Source organism: Homalodisca vitripennis, chromosome 4 (genome assembly GCF_021130785.1).
Source record: "Homalodisca vitripennis isolate AUS2020 chromosome 4, UT_GWSS_2.1, whole genome shotgun sequence".
Lineage (NCBI taxonomy): Eukaryota > Metazoa > Arthropoda > Insecta > Hemiptera > Cicadellidae > Homalodisca > Homalodisca vitripennis.
In genome coordinates, this window is record NC_060210.1 from 139,628,560 (window position 1) to 139,636,928 (window position 8,369).

An 8,369-nucleotide genomic window follows, 5' to 3' on the forward strand; every position below is an offset into this window, starting at 1 on the left:
TATTGTACATTATACGATTGTAGTTTTCTTTTGAAACTGCTTTAAGAGATTATATATATATAATTAATATTCATAAAATTTTAAGTTTTAAAATTATAGCTTGCGAAATCACGGGTTTGGCCATTTCCAAAACTATTATCTGTATATAGTAATACCTTTATTACATTTTTAAACAAGATACACATTATTTAATTACAGATGGTAAATACCGAAGAGTACAAGGCATTAAGTTTTATTGCTCTTTTGTCTGATGTTGTTATTTGAAACTAATTCCTCTCTTAATGAGAGGGATCATTTGAGCGCTTAACAAAACACGACTTTTAATTAATTTAGCGAGTTTTCAGATTACTCAACTTTCATTATTGGATAATTCACTTCATACAAAGAGGCTGAATCAAATTGGCAACAAAGGATTCGTAATAAACCTAGTTCAACGCTATCTACTTTGTTAAGGGGTGGATTTAATTAACTGATGAATGTACTCATTTCTTGTCCTTGTAGATCATATGAACTGAGTGTAAGAATAGTTCTTCTAAATATACATGTGCTTTAAGAGTTGTAGTTATTAATCCTTCTGTGTATTAAATGATTATAGTTTAATCCCAATGAGAGTGTAGTGTGAAGAAGTTCTGGTTTTATATATTTAGGTTTCTAGAATTCATATTGAATGAGTTTTCTTTTTGAAAATACCAAAGAATTCTTTAGATAACTATAACAATTACTACGTAAAAAACTTAAAAATATAAAACACTCTAAATGCCCCAGACGGACAATCCTGAAAATTTGAGTGGTAAAGGATATTTTAAAATCAGAGAGATGGAACGAAGTACTAGACTCAAATATTATAATCACATTAATAAGTACGAGTTTCTGATAATGGTTTTATTTTCTAAACATATCCATTTAATAAATGCAAATTATTTTTGAAATAAAATAGAAACTTCTTTTTGAGCTACAGTATTAAATTATTTGAATTTTGAGACAAATTATGAAAATCCTAATGCTACATGTTTTCAATGCACTAAGTGCACTGCTATCATCTACAAGTTTGTTTATAAAATTTAAAAAAAAAACTTTGTTACCCATTTTTAGGAAACGTTTGGAAAAATTAGATCTTATGTTACTGCATATTCATATATTAAATTACTGTTAGGTTATTGTATAGCATTAATGCTACATATTAAATTAGCTTATTTAACCCAGAATATGGCACGTAGTGTGAATATCTTTCATGAAAAAATTAAAGCCAGGCTAAAAAACTTATCCCGTTTATCTTATCTTTTGACGGACAAGCTGCCTGTTTTTTACGGGTTCCGCATTAAAAACATTTTTTATGTGATTTATGACACAGCAATTTTGTGAAATTAGTGAGACAATGGTTTATTAGTTCTTCCGCTGTTACAACCCTAAACAACAGCGTAATGATAAATATTGTGATAGATCATTGACAATAAATAACAATTAAGATTTTTTAACGTGAGTTGTTAGTTTTGAGTATTATAATAATGCAAATATATGACGCGCATTGTGGGTTAAGGCGATGGATAGGACATTGTATATGATAGGCGTCAAATTAAAGATTTTCTGGTAACGTCCAAACTATAATAGAAGATTTGAAAGTTATTTATAAAATATGTAAATTAAAAGTAAAGAGTTTAACTTCGCTACACATATTAAAACTTTTACTCTGATTGCTGAAGATACGACATCATACATCTCTCCTTTAATTAAATTTGTTATCAATTCTACTACAAGTAATTAAATAGAAAAAAAAACTACAAATAAAAATCAATTTAGTTGGTTTGGTAAATAACGAGAACCACCGATCTTTATAAAAATGTAATATATAATTCTACTAGATCTACAGTTGGTCAGCTAATGGAGGAAGTATTGAACTGCGCTAAATATACTACATGTAATGATTAGCAAGGCCGTCAATTACTCCAGCTTTAGTCTAACTTTGTCAAGTTGATCTTCTTAATTGCCCTAATTCAAACCAATAACTGTTCAGTTTATTTATTTATATACCACTATCATCCAGTTAGTTCAATACAACGCAATATCAACTTAATTGTTTTCATAATTTTTAAGCTTTCGTAACACCAATTTACTTAGAAATATATTATACTAATAAATTTTTATGGAAAATTTATAACATATATGTCTGTATATAGTTAGGAGTAGCCCTTTTTTGATCAAAGTTGAACTTTCAGGCTTTCAACACATCAATAATTTTCTTCATTAAGGCAACAGAATAAACCTTACTACGGCACCAAAAAAGCCTTAGACCACAAGAATATTTCCATGGCTAAATGTGTAATATCAGTGACCAAGCAATGCTTTTCAGACTAAAAATGTATACTTTTCTATTGCAGTAAAATTTAAAATTATTGATTCAAGATATAAATAATACTTGTGTTTAACTTTCGAAAGGTATTAACAATAAACCTTAAAATATTATGGGCCTTAACTACATCCGATTAAAGACAGGAATATATATATATATATATATATGTATATTCCTGTCTTTAATCGGATATATAATGTATATATATATATATATATATTTCAATATATATATATATATATATATATATATATATTGAAATGTTCACAGAGACATAACAAATACTTTACTCCCCCAGTTTATGGTCCCAAAACATTTCTCTTTAACAATGGGTCCAATTGTTCTTAACTAGATCAGGAATTTATAATATATACCAGTACTTTATTTTTTCAGGAGTGTTTTTCAATATGTATAATTTATAAACTATATGTGTATGTCTAGTCTGTTATTCATATCGAGTGCAAAGCATCGAGTGACTTCTGGTTTGTATATAGATTTATGATTTTCCATTTTTAGCTGTTAGTATCGCTTTTTTACTTTTAGCAAACATAAACATTTAAAACTTGTTTACCTAGGTAATAATTATTATTTCTTAAAAAAATTCACTTTTAAAAGGCATTTGAAAAATTTATAATACAATAAAAACTTTAAATCTATTTTAATGTGTTTAAAATTAAGAACATTTCTACAGTAATGATTAATTACTTTTCGTATGGATTTAAAAAATTCTAATTTAATTTTTTCTGGAATTATGTTTAATAATTTTCGTATATACAGAGACAAAATTAATATATTATTATTATTTGTGGCATTTCCGGAAAACCATTTGCATCATCATTCACTTTCATTTGAATGATTTATCATTTTAATGTCAATATTGTGAGTACATGTGTGTATTGAGTAAACATTACTTAATTGTAAAATTTCATTGCTCTCTACACTTTTAAATCTGATCAATTACATGGAGAATTCAAAGGCATTGATGTTATTCATCATCAAATGTTAGCACGTTAATATTCAAGACAACGTAATTGCAAAGTCGCATGTTTGAAAATTTTTTCGCAGAACACTTGGTTACGCATTACAAAGGAAAGGACTGGTTAATCCAAAATGGCAGTATTATTGGCTGAGGACTTTATTGACTTCAGTTGTTCCAAGTACTCTTGGTTTTGGAGTGTTGGCTTTCAAGGCATACTCTCATTAATAATCATATAAATCCATCACTGATTTTCTTTGCTAATATGTAAAAAGTTTTTATTATCCAATTAATAGAGAGACTAATTTGAATAGCGTTCAAAAAATTTTATAGCCCTAACATGAATTTAGCACTTCTCAGAGAAATCCATATTAAAAATAGTAACGATATAGTACTGCGACCCGTACAACACAGAAAAACATTGTGCCACAATATGAGTGGCAGGAGATTTTACGAAAACACATTTTTAAACCCTCTTGTATAAAAAGATAAATATTGCAGTAGTCAACTGATTGATCATTTTAATGAAACATTTAAAGTCTACAAATGAAAGCTTTCTTGATATGTATTTCTACGTGAGACATTCTCATTTTTTCGTGAATAGCAGTTTCAAATACATTTTTAATATTAATCAATGCTGTTGTATGCGTTGGGGAAGATCAGCAACACGACTTAATATGTTACATGTTAAAATGTCTTATGATTGCAATCAGTGGAAAAATCTATACTGCTACTTTATCTTTTCTTCATGATTACACATAGAACAAATGCAATTTGTTTAAACGGGGGAAATTTATTATAATGTTAGACATGATGGGATGAAGTGTATAGTTATAGGAATGAAAGGCCACTTATCAATGATAGCTTTAACACAGAGTATTGTTTTTTTCTGAATTAAAAAGATGTTCAAAGTGAAATTCCATTACGTATTTAACATTTAAATTTTTGGAATCCTGGTATGAAAATAATATGTTATTTAAAAATATCATATATTCCTTTTATGTATAACAATTAATGTACGTTAACCACAAGCTGAACATCGGGTAACAACACACTGTGGAAAGCTTGGGGTTCAGCCCACAGAAGACAACATCCTGTTCTGAGAGCGACAGTTTATTTCGGTATAAATTGGTAGCGGTAGAGCGCCAACCCATTATACAATTCTCTAAGTTGCGTCGTTCATAAGGTAATGTTTATGTAGACGCACAGACATAAACAAATAAATCTGGTTTATTCATAGATTCGTTGGAGGATCTGCGATAGTTACACTTCATAATCACAAATTTTAAATATAGTTAGGCCTACATGATATTTACAATTTCGTTTTAAGGAAGATTCCATACACTTTAAATTATTAAGGTTTTTGTAAAATTTTCAAATATATACTATACTTTTTGTCTAGAAATAAATTCTTAAACCATTTATTTGCACTCTAAATTTATAAATCACAACGTTTAACCAACATACATTTACGTCTGGAATTTTAGACGAAATCACCTGTGTATTGCTCACTGTATCTAGTTACTTTTATTTAAATTAAAATATAATAAGTGATAACTTTGCATTAGGAGTATTACATTGTCTATAAACATTAAAGTTCAGAAATACCGTTTCATAAAATTACGAAAGGAATTCGTTTAGTACTTGTGACGAATATTCATTAAAGCTCTTTTCTATATTGACTCAAAAAAGACACCCTCATTATTTTAAAGTTTTTTGGAATTGCACTGCGTATATGCATACGCACATATTTCAAGACTGTTCCTTGTGTCACAATATATTACTGGTTACTGTGTATAATCTTAATTTTGTTGGATGTGATGTTATAACAAATACTTAAAATATATATTTTAAGTAAAACATCTATGAATAAAATATAAAAATTAGTATTTTACTATCAAAAACGATTTTTGCTAATCGCTTAAAATGTTTTCGCAATGACCGCACGTCATTGCAATTATATTATTCATTTGCGTCACGCATACAATAAAGTAAACCAATATTTATACACCTTAATTTTAGTTTTAGCTATAGAATTTTCTAAAAAATAGTTTTTTTTATTTATATGTACAAGTATTATATACGATAGGCCTAAATGTTTACTTGTACGCAACTTACATTTAAAACAATAGCACAGGCTCTAAATATTGCCAATTTAATAAGTCTATTAAATGAATATTAAAGATTCAAATCGCACTTTGACAATTGAGCTAACAAATAATCATAAGATGATTTTTTGTGCAGTTGTTGGATATACATACTTTTAGAAATTATCCTCGCCCTCTGTCTCTATCCTCTTGATAAACCCAAATATTTCTGTTAATATTCGCTTAACTCATTCCTAAATCCTATGGCTCTGTTCTAAATGAACTTTTTAATTTAAATATTGATCTTTAACCTATCCAAGATTTCATAGTTAATGATTTATTCTCTTATTTTCTCTTCACCATCATGGTTATCCACAAGACTAATAGTATTTTTAGCAATAGTAAAGATATTGGCTATTGCTCATACAAATTCAATGGAGTTATTACCAAACTGTGCTGCTAATGTGGAAGAATCTAAGTTCATGCAAATTACTAGTCTATCGGTGAGTTTTTTTAACGATCAATCGTGAGGACACAGAGGAAAATGTACATAAAGACGAAAATGTAAACCTTTGTTCAACCTATGTAAACCTCTGGAACTAATGTGTAGAGTCTGACACTATATTACTAGCAATAATTACGGCGTATAACAGAGATCCCTCTCAAGTTTGCCTCAAAATATTTACGCTGTTATATTGACATATTGACGGCTTAGATAAACAGTTTTCTTAAACAATGTTTCCGCATCAGGTTAATGTTACTGATATAAACCCGACATAACAGACGTAATGAATGATTGTTGTTCCACATGCTCTGCATTATTATAGTGTAATTACTGATGTAGATATAGTCATGTACTATATAGGTGGTGAAATATTATCGTTAGCCTACAACAACCGTGCAAAATGTGAGCAGTGACTTATTTGTGTATATTAAAATATACATACATAATAAAATAAAGCAAATGCTCCACATACTGTAAAGATCATGTACTAGAAAACTAACTTGCCCGATAAAACTCCAATAGTATTGTAAAATATTAGACACAAGCCCCAGAGTATATGAAGGTCTAAGATTATGGTCCTCTGCCATTGAATAAACAGCTGCATTAGAATGCACCTCGTACTCCATCCTTCTGCTCGCTTTATTTTAACAATATTTAATTTGTTGTTATGACGCTTTTTTCAAATCATATATTTTTTATGGTTTCACTGCTGGTTGATTAAACATATTGGTTATACAGTTCATAAATGCAACTTTCAAATGGATGTTTTCAAAATGTATTGCAACAAATTTTGTAATGTAGCAATATATTCGGACGTATCAGACGCTTCATAATAACAAAATACTTATACAATGTATAAAATGTATATTTCAATATCCCATTTGCATTATACAGCATATTGCAAACTGTAGACATACCGTCATTAAAATTAAGGCGTATTTAATAACACAGTTTATGCTGTGTATTCAAACTATTACGTTCATAATCAAATTGCTTTGTTTGCAACTGTTAAATTAATTAAACAAGTGAGAGGAGTCAATGAAAAGCTCAGGTATGGTTAAATAAACTTTGTTAAATATTATTACACTAGTCTCTTGATAAGTAATTGTTTTTGTGATTGCATTCATAAGTTATATGAATAAACAGTTACATTAAACTTGAACATCCAAAATGTACTATCTGTTAAACATAACTAACCTTTTAGGTGAATTTGAATGTGAAAACAGTACTAGAGAAAGGAAGGGTAAGACGATAAATACATTTACTGCCCCTTCAACTTGTTCCAACTATAATTTCATTGGTACACATTATGCATAAAATTGAAATATTGAAGGTAGTGCAGACTTATGTAGGGATGAAAAATAACAATAAAACGTTTATAAGCATACAACAATATGGAAATTTATATCTTTATTTCCTAGCTGCAGTCAAGTTCTTTTTACACGTGTAAGAAACTGAACATCGCAGGTGTTTTTTTATATTTTTAATACCATTTTATTAAAATCCATCAGCTCATTATATTTTAAAGTCATTATATGTAATGTTTTTTCGATACAAACAAATCAAGATTCTCCTAACAAAGTACATACTTAAAATTTACAACCTTATTACGAATTGAAATTAAAGGGTCAAAATTAAATGTAAACGCAATATAATGATTTGTATAAGTTATATAAATTTACTTATATTACATAATTTTAGATGATAAGTGTAAATATCTATTGCTCAAGCATCCATTGAAATATTTGGAAAATGATAACGCAGAAATAATAATAATTATAGTCTGTCTATTCACATACCTAGGTCCGAAGACTACGAAAAACCTCTCCAACCCTTGGAGTTATTGTATTCAATTTATTGCAGTTCAATAGCTTCTTTAGAGAAAATTACTTATGATTGTTAGATCAAACGACTGACTAAAAAAGCAAAAACTATTGCATGTTGTAGATGACTACATCAATAACTATGAGATCTTAGAGCGTACTTCTCTAGTGATATTCAAGTAGTTTTTTATCTAATATTTGTCAAAATGTCATCCCTTCTGTGTTATTTTTATGATAATAATATATTTAAATATAAATATATAAAAATTTGTAGAGTATTGTAAATTGTATTTCAATATATTACTTTATACATTATACTCGATAGTATTACGCACAATAAGTAGAAGGGTTGTATTCATCTATAGGCATTTATTAGTTTCAGCATATTGTGTCTATGAATGTTTCTAAAAATCACGTAAACTTGTGTGTATAAAAGCACTCCTATGTTATGTATTATGATATAAATTCAAAATGGTATCATGCATAAAAAGACGTGAGATATTAAACCATAAATGCTTTTATATTACAATCTAAAGGTTATTTAATTGATCTATATCTATCGTTTAATATTTGAAATTTTTTTAAGTTTCATTGGCATAAAAATGCTAAATTTATAAGGTTTCCTTACTAT